Source organism: Hirundo rustica, chromosome 12 (genome assembly GCF_015227805.2).
Source record: "Hirundo rustica isolate bHirRus1 chromosome 12, bHirRus1.pri.v3, whole genome shotgun sequence".
NCBI classification, from domain to species: Eukaryota; Metazoa; Chordata; class Aves; order Passeriformes; family Hirundinidae; genus Hirundo; species Hirundo rustica.
The window spans coordinates 15,928,120-15,944,915 of NC_053461.1; the positions used below are offsets into that span (position 1 = coordinate 15,928,120).

Consider the following 16,796-nt stretch of genomic DNA (forward strand, 5'->3'; position numbering starts at 1 on the left):
TCATGTAATGTATGTAATACATGATTCCTTAGTAGGAGTGGAAACTGTTACATTTGCATACATTAGAGCCAGAGTTGTAATCAGAATGTGTTTTCCCGCTTCCTTCATTGAATATTTATGGATTTCTTTCCCACTTCCCCCTCTGCTGAACACATCCTTCCTTGACCTGGTGTCTTGCTCTATCTCATTCAGCCCGTGGAAGGGCTGGTGCTCGTGGCACGCTCCCTTTGCTCAGCAGACACTCAGACTGGTTTTCAGGCTGCTCTCTGAGCCTCACTCGCTGCCACGCACATGCAGCCACAGCCTCAGCCCTGTGGGAGGGCAGCTGGAGGCAGAAAGCAGCTCCACGCCATCGCTGAGCGCTCAGGAGCACCTCAGGCCAGGCAGCTGCTGCTGGCACCAAGGACGCCTGCAGGTAAACACGGGGGGTTTTAAGGTTGTAGCAACACCTGAGCAAGCTTGGAAACACCACAGCCAGCAGGTGACAGGGTAGAAAGGCACAGGGTGATGCCTTCAGTGCTGTGCCTCTGTGTTCAGTACATTCCATACAGTTATTTCCGAGGGCTCAGATCTCTAAAGGGGTTCTTGAGCTCCTAAATCGCTGATGCTTTACTCAGAAATCCTATTTAACAGTCCACCAAGCAAACCCATGCCTGTATTCTTCCACAGCTCTGATAGTTCACATCTCAAATTTAAAATGAGTCATTTGAGTGCAAACACAGATGATAGACTTAAAGGATTTGTTCTGAGCTCACATGAGCATACGTGTTTTCCCATCAAGACAAGGCAAGACGGGAGGCTGACACCCCTCTGTAATTTGCAGAGGGGCTGGAGGCCATCAGAGCAGCCTGGACAAAGGGAAGCAGCAAGTGCACTGGTTTGGATGCCACATGTGAGCACACAAACAAAGCAGCAAAGCTGGAAGACTATGAGGAAGATCAAGAAGCAGAAGAAATCCAAATCGCTTTCGAATGCTCTAAACCAACAACAAGTATATAAAGCTCTAAGAAAAATGCTTGGATCTCAAGTACACAAACCCACACTCGGTCCATTTTGCTAAATACAGTGTCTGCAACTTGTGCAACAGCTCACCTCCAGTCTCCCCTCCAGATAAAGTTTGTGCAAGGGCCTGAGGTTAGGGACAAGATGAGAGATGGGTGAGATCCCTCCCTGGCTCCCGAGGCGCTGCTGGGGCACTCAGACAGTGACAGAGGCGGCCCAGCCCCCAAGCACATTGGTGCTGATCAAAACAGAGCAGACCTTCCTGGCGTCCATCACGCTGGCAAGGCTCAGCCAGGTTAAGAGGAGGTTTCACATCCATGTGTCAAAAGCCCACAGTAATAACAGGCTGCACATTCAGAGCTGAATTCTTGCCCGTGCCGGGGAGGTTAGAGAGAAACCAAGAGCATTTCTTACCGACTCAAACCAATTTAAGCTCAGGTTGCCGGAGTGACACGTTGTTATTTCTCAGCTGAGAGATCCTTCAAGGCAAACTCGAGCCCTGCAGGCAGCCTGTGGGCAGCCCGACACACAGCGAGGGGCAGGGGCTCTGCGTTAGGCAGCGCTGCGGGTTAGAGGCCACTGCCACCAAAGGGACACAAAAGGAGCTCTGTGCTGCCACCGAGAAATATTCTCTGCCTCAGAGCAGGTTTATGGCTGGGCTGCCAGGGAACACCTGCCCTTCATGAAAAGGAGCAGAGAGGGTGGTTTACAGGGTGAGATCCCTGAAGGTGTGCAGCCAAGGAGGCGGCAGCACGTGGAAATCCAAGGGGTTTAATGCATGGCCAAGGATGTACTTACAGCTAAAAGATGAGTAGGTGCCTAAAAATGCAGAGAAACATGTGGGACAGATCTCTGAAGAAGCAAGTTTTTCCAGGGATGGGATCAGAGGAATTTCCAAGACCTCCCAGGCAAGGGAAATGCAATGAGAGGAGCGTGGCACCTCTCCACTCCTTAAATTGCAGAAAAAGCTCTGCAGAAACAGTCTTTGTGCTGAAGAACAGCTGCAAAACTAAAAGAGGAAAACAGATTTAAAACAGGATGCTGCAATTCCTGTGCCATTGGGACAGGCATAAAGCAAAGAGTGTCAGGTGGTTTTACTTCCTACATTTGAACTGGTGACAAGTTCATGGTAAAAAAAATATATATATATATATGAAAATATGAAAAGCATCTTGAAATAACTTTCGCCTCTCTCTTCCCACACAAAACACTAGTTGCAATTATCTAATAATGTTACAGCCATTTACCATTCTGGGAAGGACAGACACTGTCACTCATCCTGGAAAATCATTTATGTTATGCAAAAAAGGAAGGAACATGCTTTAAAACACTATTCAAACTCACTAAAGTCCCTAAAGTTGAAGGAATCACACACCACTGAACAGACACAAGTTCTGAGTTCCCACCCAGTTCAGAACAGATGCCCCTGCAATCCCAAAGTATGGGAAAATTTGCTATTGTATTGGATCAGGGTTCTTCAGCAGTTAACCAGCAGACTGCAGTGTTGTTAACCTAAGATCTTTATGAAAACAACATTATTTTCAAAGAGAACTCTATATTTATGGCTGATAAATGTCATCTGATCATTTTTGTGAACTTAAATTTAAGTTCATACTGCATGCTCTCCAAACTACTCTGTAAAATTACACTTAAAGCAGAAAATATATAAATCACAGACAAACTGATACAGTCCTTACCCCTTAGAAGTACTGCATGGGTGTTATCTAACCATGATATATGCAAACAGAATGCAAATTAAAGAGCAGTGGGTGTGGTAGATATGCAAATTTCAAGCCCTCCCCAGTCCCAATTTCCCCTTCATGAACTGCCTACAGCTATAAATCAGAATTTATAAGCCTCTCAGCCTCTCTGTCATGGGAATGAGGCTAAAAGAACGGAGAATGATACAAAGTCAACCTGCTGCCTTATGCCCTGTTCCTATCCAGGGATCTGCCCATCCAGGGAAGCGCTGGCTTGAGGACAGCTAAGCGAGGTGAGGCACAGGAAGGTGTGGGGCTCGTGAAAAACCCCGTGGCCAGTGGGCACATGAAGCTTTCTGTGTTACCCAGCAGGGAGCTGAGAGCTCCAGGGCTGGGGTTCACACATGGAAAGCACCACGGACATGGAGCTGCCCCGCTGCTCCCCGCAGCAGCTCTCCTGGGGGGACACCTGACCAAGGGGAAGCCCTGCAGCTGCTGTGCCCTTCACCCCCGCTGCTCCAGCCCTCCCTCTTCCATCAGACAGATCTCACTTTCCCACAGCACAAATTGCTTCCATCAGCATCTCCCCGCGGTTTTCGATGCAATCTGTCTCCTTGTTTTACAGCGATAATGCGAAATGACAAATTCCATGAAGAACTCTATCACACCTCTACCTAGAGGGGATATTTTTTGTGTTGCTAAGGCCTGAGTGCCTGGATTTCGTTTTTATAAAAAGCAGAGCCCAGGTGTTTGGACAGAAAATATTCCCTGTTTCAAAACAAATTAATATTTTGGAGAGTCTTCACTCCCCAGGTGAGAACTGGCAGTAGAAATGACCTGTGCTTGGGGCACGTAGGTCAGTATTTTTCTGGAGGAAACATGAAAGTCATCCTTTTGACTGGCCCACCTGCCAGTGACAGAGGACATCACCACACTCACCCAGAACTGAAGGGGAAATGCCAACAGCTTGAGCTGAGCCCTGTACTTCAAACCCAGCCTCCCCTACACTGGTCCCAGAGGGAAATTTTCCATATGTTAGATGACAAAGCATTACAAGTGTTCTCCTCCATCTCTGCTAATACTTGAAGGCCTCCTGGCCTTTGATTCCCTTTAAAATTTCTTTTCAAGCATTTATTTGAGCTTTCTCTCAAAGGCTGTGGGGACTTTCACCCTGTAGCAGCCACACTGTGGGTTTTTTTGAGAGCCTTCCAGTGGCTTCGTTTCCCTCCAGGGCCCTCAGCAGGGAACCAAGGCATCACTTTTAGTTTCAAGAGACTCGATAACAGAGGATCTGTCTGCCAAACCTGGCAGACTCAGGCTTAACAGAGTTTTCCTTCACAGTTTCAAAAGCAATAGGATAAAGCAGCCCCAGAGTTCCTCCATCACCTTCCTCCTTTCTAACTCACACACATTACAAAAGGAAGTTGTTGTTTTTCACTCCATTATTGGACTCACTGCGTTTGTCATCAAGACCTTCCCCTGAGGACAAACCTAAAGATACACCTGAAGGACAGAAATGAAGGTTTTCCTTATGCCATTGATTGAGGATTTGGAGAGGGAAGAGAGCAAAACACATGAGACAGGTCTGTGAGTCTGTCCAGGACTCCCAGCTGAATCTCACAACTTACAGCCCTGGCCACTGAGTGAATTTGCTAAATGACATTTTCTGCTTTTATTAGACCTTCAGGAGCCACACAGCCTTCACAGTCCCAGCCATGCAGAAAAGAAACTTAATATACAGAGCAGAGACAGGGCTCAAAGAACAGAGGGTTAAATAATTAATTTCAGTTCTGAGAAAGCACCTCAAAGAAACAGAAATGAGAACCAACTTTTTAGTTCAAACTCACTGAAGGCAATCTTTATGCTCCTGGAGACTGGGAAAGTTGCCTTTTCCCCTGTGAACACCTTTCGGAGATAGCACAGCTTCTCTGAGTCTAGGGTAGCCTGAAAATTTCTGCATGAGAAAAAGGTATTTGAAGAGGAAATCAAGGAAAAATGCAGCTTTGAGCACAAGGTGCTTGAAGCCCCATCCACTGCAAATAGAGCACCCTAATTTGTGGCTGCAAATCCGGGAGTAACACGGTGATCAAAGGCAGTGTCTGATAGCGCAGTACTTGTGACTCGTTCCTGTCTGTTCTGTTCCCACCTAATTATCCCTTCCCGAAGTGAATGGAAAATAGTTTCGTCTGTTTTCACAAAGCTCGTTCCATCAAATTAGTCAGTGAGGTACATGGTACAGTTACCGCTGGTAAAGCCTACACCTAGGAACAATTGAAGACAGAAAAATCATCTCTCAGTGTCTTGCTCCTTTATTTGACAAATTCAACCAGCTCCTACAAGGGGAAGTAGGAAAAACGTGTGCAGGAATGGGCTCAGCAGACATCACCTTCCTCTGGCAGCAGGTGCCAGGGTGGTGCTGCACATGTAACACACCAACTCCTTTATCCCTACTGATAGAAACAAACAAACCAAAAAAACCACGGCACCTTTCTCTCTCCCCAGTCCTCTCTGTGCTCACAGGAGCACAGGTTTTCCATTTCTGATGGGTAAGGTCCACAAAGGCTGCTGTCATACGGGATGCTGTCCTCAGCCCTTCCAAATCTCCATTGGGAATGCTCAGTCATACCAGGAATTAAGCAGCTCTGGTGGAAATCACACAGCTTCTCAAGGATGGAAAGAGTGTTTGGATTAGCAGGGTTATCCACCATCCAGGAGGGTTTTAGCCTATCCTTTTCCTTGGAAGGAGCAGCTCCTGCCCAGCGCATGGTCTGGTTGGAGCATGAGCAGTTCCAGGCTTTGGGAACTCTCACTAAGCAGTCAGCACTTGCTTTATCAGCTGCTGTTAGGCTGCACCTGTGCTTTGGTCTCCTGAGTCTGTCAAAGTAATAATCCACTTGACATCTCCTCAGTCTGCTGTACATTTCATGGTTTTATGGCTTGTTCCTCTATGAGATCACTGTGTACACGCACTTCGGGTGGGCTGACCTGGAGAGGCAAAAGCTACTGTTGGATAACTACACCCATAAATCCAGCTCAGCCTCGTGTCCTGCTGATCCCTCTCCACGCTGAGCCGAACCCAGGTCTGACTGAAACTCCTGGGAAACCTCTGGCACTAGACATGTTCTTTTTCCTCTCTTCTCGCTTCTCTGACCGAGTAAGCAGCAGTGTTACTAAGCTTCCCATCTAAAAACAATCCTTCCTTATTTGGAAATAAATTTGAGCAGTGAATTAGATAATTATGGAAGACAGATCCACAAGGGGACAGAAAAGGTTACCAGCCCATTCCCCCAATCCCAACAGAGAACCATATCTTCTTAAAATATTCATGAAATGTCTTCTTTAAGCTCTTTTGAGAGTTTCTGGGGTGAACCCTGCTGCATTTGTATTTAGACACAATTTTTTAATTATTCACATGGTTTAGTCCTTGCACAGGTTTTTGTATCAATTCTAGGTCCATGGAGTGAATGAAATCAAAGATCATTATTCTTGAGGGGGTGTCAAGGGGTGGTGTTTGCCCTAAACTGGTGCACAAAACACACAAGACACTGTCAAAACAAGCTGGGAGTCTCTTTGTCTGCACTTTTCAATCTGAAAATATTCCAAACTACACAGTGCAAAACACATGAAGTCGGAAAGTAATCTACGGGGACAAATAATGAATAAAACAATTTGATGCCTCTCCAATCTGACAAAACCAAGAAACATTCTGAGCAGCAGTTCTAAGCGTTAAAAAAAAAATCATCCAGCTTTTCATTATATGTGTTAATTTATGCTTTACATATTTTAAAAAACATTGAATTTTTAACTTGGAAGCCTGCTATTGCGTCTCACTCTGACTGACACTTGGGCAATACACAGAGAAGCGCTGGTAGATCTAAGCACTGAGCAGGGTGCATTTGCATTTACTACCAACACTTCCTAATTTAGCAAGGGGTGGGGCTTTGCTCAGTGCTTGGCTTTCCTAACCACAGCGGTCCATCCCCTTCTACCCATGGCTCTGGCCTTGGTGACATCTGTGGAAGGAAGGACTTTGAGCATTTGACTCTGTCACCTTACAAGAACATCAAATTCTTTGAGGTCTACTTTAGTTTGTTAAACCAGTTGCAGCCAGCTGAGGAACGAATGCAAATCTTGCAGAGTCCACTAGAGCAGAGAGAAATCAATCCCACAAGGGCTCAGGAAACAGAAACCACCAGTCTGAAGCTGCTGTGATAGCAGTGCCCTAAACCATCTCAAGTTGCAAAAAATATTTCTTCCAACTTCACCATTTGTTGAATCGGTTCTGAAGACTGTTGCTTAAAACAGAACAGAAAGGGGGAAAGCCTGACACTGTCAGGTGACTGCAAGACCAGATGCCAATAAAACAAGTCAGACTAGGCAGGATTTCAATTTGGCTGCTGTGTTTAGCCCTGGCTGTCTCACTGAGACGTGCCTCGATGCTATAGACTCTTGAAAAGACACCTCTCTCACCTTTGCTCCTTCTCATCCAAAACTCTAGGATACATTCCACACTCTAGGATATATTTCAGTACATTCCAGACAAATGAAGAGAAGGGGTTAGCTGTTCCTCAGTTTCAGATACAGAAAGCATTCCTGCATTGAATAATCAGAATTAAAAATAAATACATGAAGAAAACCCATGCAGCAAGGAAATAAGATGATCAGCAGCATGTTCTCCTCCAAAATGAAAGACATCTAACTCTCTCAACAGAATTATAGATCAGCTGCCTACCACCACATGGAAACTTTATGTGAAGACCTTCAGCTATCATGTTATTATCTGGATTTTCTTATGAGGTGAATGCATTTTGCATCATATTTTCAATACAAAATCTGAAATCCTGTATTCTGGAAGCACTGGGAATCTCAGACTCTGCTGGAATTATTACCAGCTAATGAGAGAGCAGAGATCAGAGGTTAAACCACACACCAGCACGGCTGACAACTGAAACTGCTTTGCCTTTTAAAGAAGCCTCAACTCGTCCTAAGTGAGCAAACTAGTCAGAAAAAAAAAGTCCTTATGCATTTTCTTCTACTATTTACATGCCCTCACTCTGCCTATTTCTTTTATCCCTACCAAGAAGGTGACTCCATGAATCTGTAAACCATCAAAACAAAAAGTTGTGGAGAAGTGTCACCTTATTAATCAAGTACACATGGCTCTCCCTGGAAAAGAAACTTTCACCTACAACCAAACCAATGTCTGTGTTTCTGTGCTCCAGCAAAGTTAATTTTTTTTTCCAAAAAAAAAAAAAAAAAAAAAAGCCAAGATTCAAAACAATTATTCAAGAAATCAAGTCTTCAAAGTCCTTCTTTCAATGATAAGTAATTTCTTCAACCTTTTCAAAAGCTGATCCTTGACCTTGAAGATTCTGACATGTGTCTTCCTCTTGACACCTCCCTGCTCCCTGCCAGCTGTCTCACTTTGGCCAACATCCTGCACAGAGCAGGGATCCAGCCCCTGAAGCAGCACAGAGCTCTGCTGACACTCAGTTCTTGCTGTCACCACCTCCCTTCCACTCCTAGATTAGGAGCCTTTGATACAAAAATTGAAGAAACTGTTAATAGCAATACCACCAGAAGTGGACAGTTCAACCCCAACATCGCTGCTGCCACTGGTGTCCAGCAGAACTAATTGTGGAGGCAGGCTCTGTTCTCCCACCCTTGAACAGCCCATAGACACCCACTTCACCCTTTTTCCTCTCTTTAATTAGGAAGGATGATTGGGAGAGATGGAGAAGGGGCTGCAGGCTTTGTTACCAGCAGCCTGCAGATGACAGTGTCCTCACTCTCCACGGGTGCCACCACCGCTGACACTCACAGCACGCCAGAGCACCTCCAGGAACACAGCTCTTGGAGAGGAGCAGATGGCTTGAACTGCATCCAAGGAGGCTGAAGTGAATGAATCTGAGCACAGCCAAAATGCAGGATGAGGGGAAGGATTTCTTCTAACAGCTCGTGGAAACATCATCTGCCCCTCTGCGGAAAAGCACGCTGCTCGCATTTGTCAGGGCTGTGCCTTGGGTCTGACACCTTGCAAAGTCTGGCTGCTTAGGTGGCATCAGTAAGCCATGAATTTGTCACCTCTGGGCTGGATTATAATAACTCAATGTGTTTTGAAACTCAGTGTGGAAACTGTACACCAGCTCCAGCTGGTTGGGAACCGGGAACAACTGCTTATTTCGTGGCTTATGCCAAGGGCATATCTGGTTTGTGCTCGAGTCTTTCCCGTGGCTCCCAGCCAGTATCTGATGCCAGCTTAAGGCTCCTAGTTCTATTTTTCAAAGCAATTAGTGTCTCAAGTTCCAACCACATCAAAGTCTGAATTCTCACCCATGAACCCCCATGGCATCTGTGAGCCTTTGAGAGGTCTTAAAGCTCAGTATAAAGCACCTAGGGGAGCTGTGACGAGAATAAGGTGGGTTTTATCAATAAGTATAGAATATTTTTCTAGTGGATATCAGGCAAGTCCAGACTCTGATCCACTTCAGGCATATTTCTTTAGGGTGGGATTTACTTCCTTACCTAAATTCACAACTCAGATAACTGTTTCATGCCAAAACCCTTCCCAAAGCCCTCATCATATCAAATGTCGTGAATTTCTACTGCCATTTGGAAGAACTGGAAGAGTCCCCACAAAGTCCTTTAGTCCCCACTGCCACAATATACATTATCCAGCAGGTTAATACCCACAGAGAAAGTACAGAAAAGCAAGAGCAGGAAGAATGTGCTGCATGCTCCAATCTGCCCTTGACATTTTTTTTGGATGACAGAAGTTTTTAAAAATTATTTCCATTATTTCCATTTGGTATACACCTACCTTCTCACACCTGGAAGTTTCGCAGCTTCATCAGATGAATTCTTTTGTTCCATTGCTATTAGGAATTACAAGTAGATTTGGGAGGTTAGTTATTTACTCCTCCAGGTTAAGTACCTTGACAAGAATCTGTGGTGATGTTATCCTACGTAGCACACCAGCCTGCAGGCAGACTGATTTGTCTCCAGCATCACCCAGAGGAATGACCAGGTCTATTTCCTGTGAAAGCTTGGTGTTCCAGTTCTCCATAATTTTAAGAATTGCAAAGGGACCTTCTTTTGCAGATGGACAGAATTTTATCCACATTATGTATGTTAAGCAGGCTTTAAAATGCAGTTTCTTCAGGAACTGTATTTTTTTTACACAGCTGTTTTCACTCAATAATTCTCCTGCTGTTTTCCCCCCCTTCCCAGTTCATCCCTCTCCTCTTGAACTTTCTCAGCATCAAGTCCTGCTAGTGGCAGATGTGATTATCTTGCTGTTCCCACCAACATCCGTGACACCTTTTGTTAAAAAAACAAACCCAGAGCAGCACAGGCAACCCCTCACATTCATCATATTCTGCCCTTACTCAGACAAGATTAAAGACCTTTCAGTAATTAAAGATGGAAGGGTGTCATTGAAAGGCACAGGGCAGCAGGGGAAGGTGAGTTATCCGAGCGACACATCCGTGAGTCTCTTGTCTCCTCTGACCCCTTGTTCCGAAGGCTACTGTTTGTAAATCAAGATTAATGAGAAGAACAGCTCTTAAATGCACCTGATCATAAATCTGGGAGAGTTAGTACACTCTCTGACAAGATTAATATATTTTATATCTGACAGTGTCTGTGAAATGTTCTGTGTTCAATTTATTACCGTCTCAGACCTGAAAGTGGAGCACAAGATTTCCTTGCAGAGCAAATTCCACTTTTTGCAGAGTGTTTTATTTGCAACTCTATATCCATTTTCATTCCTCTTGAGGTTATTTTCATTATGAAATAAACTTTTAATATAGTTCCAGTATAATTATGCATAAACTAACATATTGGCAAAAAGCCACAGAAGAGTGTTGTTGGTTAGATCATTAAAACAATTTGGGAATTTTTTGAGGAAACATCAGGAAATGCCATTTCACCTAATGCAAACCATTGCAAATGAAGAATTGATCAATTTTTTTTTAGCTGGAGAGAAAAAAAAAATCTGTAACCTAAACTACTTTTTAATATACATTTTTACTTGAAACAGACTGAATTTCACATAAACCTGCTTTTCTTCCTTTGAAATTTGTAATGAGCAGCAAATAGGTCATTTACATTTTAGAAAGTTTGAACTCAAACTGCAGTAATTGCAATTTACTGAAACAGGTTTTTTCAACTAAGTCAGTTCCTTCCTTTAAATTCCCTCAGCTGATGGCTAAGAATGGTTGAGATTTTGGGTTTCTGTCTTAATTTGAGACAACAGCACTTTTTAAATCTTGGCTTTCTCACCAGTGAGGAAATGATTCTCATGGAGCCATAACAGCCACAAGAACTCTGTGCCAAATTGTAGCAGATATTCAGATGTCCAGAAGTTCTGGAGCATGGTCAGTGAGAACATGGTGATGATTAGTTCCTCCAGTTCTCCTTGGTGGGCTGAACCCATCTGGGATCAGAATCAGGGAGAATTATTGTTTGCAAGAATTATATTGCAGGGAGAATTATTTTGTGCAAGGCTCCACCAGCCGCGATGACAGCGTGATACGACACATAACAAGCAAAGGTAATGCCACCCAACTCATCCCTTGTGGCTGAAATCTAAAGGAGCAAGGAGAACTGGGATTCAGTCCACCTGAAGGATCTCCTCACCAGCTGCCCCTCTGGTCCCAGTGAGAGAGCCCCAGGCACGATGGGCAGGTGGCACATCTCTTCCCACGGCTGATCCCTCCTCCCAGGGCTGTACTCACACAATCATCCAGAAAAATACCTCCTGTCCCCTTCTGAATCAAAACCAGACCTAGAGAGTAACCAGAGGGCCCAGTTTTATTCCTCTGGAGAGCAACCTTGGGACACAGAACACCCATCTTTAAGATGCTCCTCCAATTCGCACCACAGCTCCTGTGGTCTCCGGGCTGACCTGTGCCATGGGGAGAGCACGCCTGACGGAAGGCAGTTTCCCTCCCAAGGCTCATCCCTGTTCACAGCTCCTGTCTTTACCCTATTTGATTCTCCTTTGCACAAACAGCCCCGCTCTCACCACTTCCTGCCCTCTGACACGGCACTCCTAAAGGCAGCACCCCACAAAAAGTTTACTTCTCGCTATATTTCCAGCTCTTCACTGCCACTGTCACCTCCTCCCACCACACCATATGTTCCTCATCTCTTCCCTGCTGAGCAGTCTCTGGTCTCTGAAATGTGATGGCTGAAGTGACCTCCCCCTCCTGGTGCCCAGCTCTGTCTCAGCAGAAGTCAGGGACTGCAGTTGGCACACCCTGCTCTCCTCAGGAACACACCTGCAAACAAGGGTAAAAGCACGTCCTCATTCCACCCTAAATCAGCCCTCTCTCCTGATGATGTGGGTTTTTTGGGACACAGAAGTCTCCTGTTATTTGGCCATAGAGTGTTTAAGCAGTTCCTCTCGCCTGGTTGAGGTCACTGGGTGCTTCACAGCTCACCATCTGCCCCCCATGTTACTGCAGACTGTCCATTTCTGAAGCCTTTCTGTCCCATTTTTCTCACCAGCACCACGGAAGAGCTTCTGCCACAGTGTGAGCTCTCAAAGAGATTCTCAAGACACAAGGTCAGAATCTCACCCAAAACCAATCCAGTTACTCCTGTTCGTGCTCCAGCTCCGCAGCCAGGACTAAAATAAAGCAAAGCCAAGTTCTCTAATCTTCCACAGTATAAAACACCCAGCAATCAGAGGCTTATTAGCAGATAATGATTTACTTTCTACCCACCAGTTATTTGCAAAGATCATCCACTCTCCCTGTCTGAAGTATCATCAGGGTTTCTCCAAAAGTCTACTCCGTTTATCATTAGGGGGATTTACACTGTAAACAGGACAGCTGCATTACTAAGTCTAATTACCCTGAGAAGACAAAGCACCGTGTGCCTACACATCACGCTGGAATTAGAAGTCCAGGTAGAACAGGAGAGAGGCTTTTAATTAAACAAAGTCAGTTACCTTTCACAGAAAGCCTACAATTTAATTTAAGCACACACACAGGAAGAACAGCAGGTCAAGCACCTTCCCCATCTCGTGAACCCGGAGCCCAGTGATTGCCACACACGGCACAATCGCTTCTACCCACCTGCCTCCCATTTCTCTTTAGGAGTATTTCATTCTCTTCTTGGCTTTCTTTCTTTTAATTAGGAGTAGGGAAAGGTTGTAGTGACTTCATAGCATGTCAGATTTAATCTGCATAAGACCCCACAACATGTTGGGGGAACGTGTGGCAGGAGTTTTTAATAAAGGATTACAGAATGCACCTGCTGTGGCTGAAATATTGTGAGCTTTCTCAAAGCTCTGGGACACCTGCATCAGGTCAGCTTTGACTTGAACATTTATTACTTATCAGCCTTTGGCATTGGGATGGGGACTGGAGCCTGGTGATGATATCAGCTGATTCAAATTGCCAAAAAAAGTGATCAGATTGTTTGCACAAAACCAGAGAAGCGTTTGTCTTAATGGCTGCTGCAAAGATGGGTAGGATTCCTCTGCCCCAGACAATATTGGTTTTTTTGTTCCCAAATATCATCAGATAATGACTTTTATGCCAACAAGTTAATTGCAAAAGCAAAGCAATGAAAATATATACTGAACCATAGTCACGTATTCTCTACATTTGCTTTCAATTTAATGTAATGAACAGAGAGCTTTGTGAAGGAAGATTGCAGATGCCACGGAAAATAAATGCTGTTTCTTTACAAAACCATCACGCAGCCAAATGAGCTGCCAGTCCTCCCCTTTGCTCGTACCTCTTGCTCTGTTCGTTTCTCCCTTCTTCCACAGGGTGTGGGACACGGGGTCAGTCACCTTCTCCATGACACCTCTGGCCACTTGGTGCAGGTTTGGGATTACACATCCCCACTCCAACCAGCTGCAGAGCTCCACCTCAGCAGGTCCAGGGTTACTGGGGCACGCAGGCAGCACCTGCACACTCTCCTGTGTGTTTCAGGAGCCTCCCGCTCACTCTTCCTTTCCATTTTCTGGTTTTGAGGTGGTTTGAGCTAAGAAAATCTGGCTGTAGAGCTCGTGTGCAGCTGCACTGCCTGGTTCAGCAGCTCTGACAGCCCCGAGCAGAGCCAGGAATGAGCAGTTCCACCTCACCAGGGCTGCAGAGCCGGACCAAGCACGCCGGGAAACAGCCCCCTTTGGGGTGTCGGGTGTCTCCTTTGGAATAAATCACTTGTCAGCTCATTGCTCGCAGCTGCCGGCGTGCACCAGGCTATTTATTTACTGCACCCCAGCCCTGCGCCTCGTAATGGCTCACAACAGAAGTGAGAGGCATCCCGAAAATACCCGGAGCGCGGACAAGTGCTAATGGGACTGCTCTCCTCCTTTAAAGCCATCCTATTAACGCATTATGCCGCAACTGAGGGTAATTATTTCCCAGGGAAATGGCTCACCGTGACCCACGATAGGCTCTCATGATGGCCATTAGGCTCGCAGGTGACTAATACACGGAAAACCTTAACTGAAGTTTGAGGATTTATTGACATTTGCAGAGGCATCTCCAGGGCCACAGAAGACAGACTCCTTGGGTTGCAGAAGCCAAATACAAAGTAAGAAAAGTTCTCGCTGGCTTATAAAGCTGAATAAATTCATTTCGGATTTTTTTTAGTAGTGCTTTCAATTATAAAGGAATACCTCTGCAAGTCCAACGTGAAAGTGAAAGGGATGTTAGTAAGTTAGTATTAATGTTACTAACGTTTCATGTTAGTAAACGTGAAAATGAAAGGGTTGTCACTCATAATACGTAATAAAGTATTACATTTCACCTTCAGTTAACACTACTTTAACCTACAAGATTGAGGAAAATCCCAGAAACATTTGGACAACACTCTCAGGTACCTGGTGTGATTTCTGGGGCTATTCTGTACAGGACCAGGAATGGGACTTTGATGATCCTTGTGGGTCTCTTCCAACTCAGGTTATTCTATGATTTTACCTCTGAACATCAAGATAATTTAGAAACAAATTAGAAAGGGGTTAAAATAATAGTGTTTACATCCCACTGTTCCTCATCTAACATTGTCTTTCCCTTCCTGCAACCTGATGGCAGCACGGCATTGTGCATTCAATCCTTCCCTGCCACACATATATGCAAAATACTGATAAATGGGATTCTCCTTGTTCCTTTGCAGCACCCAGTTGGCTAAGCCAGTGCTGGAGAGGGATGAAAGCCAGCACCTGATTCCTCTGCCACTGGAAAATGTCCACCTGCATCCCTCCTGACACTGGTTCTCTGTTACACACTGGTCATGCTTTCATTCTACTCCCCACGTAAATCCAGGAGCTGTAAACAGGGCCAACAGCAAAAGTGACAATGCAAGTTCTGCTGTGGCCTCAGAGTGTAACAGCCTTGCCAGCAGCAGGAGAGAAAACCCTTCCAGGGGGTTCCACTGTGGCTTCTTGTGAGCTCCACCACCACAGACAACTGAGAGGGAATCAGAGAGGCACCAGCCTCCCACACCTCTCAGGATGCCTCTGCTCCCTAGGGATGGCAGCTGGTGGCAGCTACAGAGCAGTTGGCAAACCTTTAGCCCTTTACAGGAAACCATTCTGCAGCACTTGCCTGCAGGAACCAAATGTTCTTATGAAGAGTTTCCCCGGCTGCACAATACTGTAAGTGTTCCTGAAGAGCAAATTGTGCTGTTTTGAAAGGATAAATGACTCTCATCTAATTCTGTCCATGCGAGAGCAGTGCAGGAGGCTTTAATGGCTGTCTCTTTTGAAAGTGTGTTTATGCAGTTTGGATATAAGGGGTGGAAGGAAAAGGAGAACAGAAATGAGGAAAATTTAGATCTACATCTCGGGTTGAATGAGCGTAGCAGCAGCTTTCACCACAGAGCCAAGTTTTCCACTGCCTGTAAAGCCTCACAGTAGCTGCACGCAGTCAATATTTGACAGACAAGCTGGCAGAGCTCTTACATCTCACATTACCTGCTTGCTACACACAGCAGACTGGGGTGTGGGCGGTTGGGCTGCAGGAATGCACACTGGGGAAACACCACGGTCTGGCTTCTCCCTTGGACCAGTGCCCTGGGGACAGGATGGGAACAGCCCCGGCCTCTGAGCTCCCACTGCCTCAAGCAATAAAGCAGAGAGGGACAGAATTGCTTCCCAACATTGCTGGAAAACCTTTGGGCTCCATCATTCATGCAGGATTTCTACGGATGCACACCAGGATATCCACTGCATTTACCGACCTACCTGCATTTATTCAACCAGCTTGGCGCTGCCTGTGTGCCACAGCCTGCAGCTGGATCCCAGATACAATCTCCATGGCAGGACCCTGGCTGGGAGCAGCACCAAATCCAGCATTCCTCTCTCCCAGCCTCCCTGAAATCAGCTGAGAGCCAAGGTGCAGAACAGGACATTTATGAACTTGACAGATAAAAAAAAAGCTTAAAGGACCGACTTTGTCATTCACCAAATATTGATTTGTCCTAGATCTGAGGATACAAGGAATCACACTCTAGAACATAACGTGCAGTGGGAAAAAGCATCAGGAAAGGAAATAGTTCATAATTTCACAGGCTATTTATTCATATGTGTAAGAATAGCAGCTACATATATATATAGCTCCTTATCAAGCAGGGAAAACGCAATTGGTTGGCTCAATAATGTCATTCCTTCATTAAAAACACCTCTAGAATCTCCAAAGCAATTCTTGAATTGAGCCTCCCGTAAGAAAAAAAAAAAAATTGTTGGGGAATACAGAAATCATTCCTGCCTCTTTCAGCTTGTCTGACAGAATAAAATTCTGCACACCTATGGATCAGCAGATCAATGATCCAGGAACATAACTCTGTTGAAATATCCTTGATGTGGTGAGCATTAATGGCTCAGAATGGGCCTATAGGGTCTCACCCATCAGTGCACCTGCGGCAATTCAGAAAACTGTAGCATTTCTGAAACTGCCATCAGCCCGTTAAACCACAGGTCTACGGCAGCTCCTCTCTCTAAAGGAGGAGCAAAATCTGATTTGATTTGGCAGACTCAAATAGCCTCATCAGAACTATTAACTAAAATATCTTCAAAGGCACTTTTGGGGGCTTTAGATCATGTTGAAAACCCCACACAGTTTAAATGCC

The 16,796-nt window shown here is 45.3% G+C and overlaps 1 long non-coding RNA gene across 1 annotated transcript; it reads right to left on the bottom strand.

Annotated features, from left to right (window-relative positions):
* Positions 1-4,993: 4,993 nt before the first annotated feature.
* LOC120758298 (uncharacterized) lies at positions 4,994-9,579 on the bottom strand. Its single transcript, XR_005702846.2, has 3 exons — positions 9,523-9,579; positions 7,173-7,295; positions 4,994-5,687 (listed from the first exon to the last, which is right to left on the bottom strand). It is a non-coding gene; the product is annotated as an uncharacterized LOC120758298 (long non-coding RNA).
* Between the last annotated feature and the right edge of the window lie 7,217 nt (positions 9,580-16,796).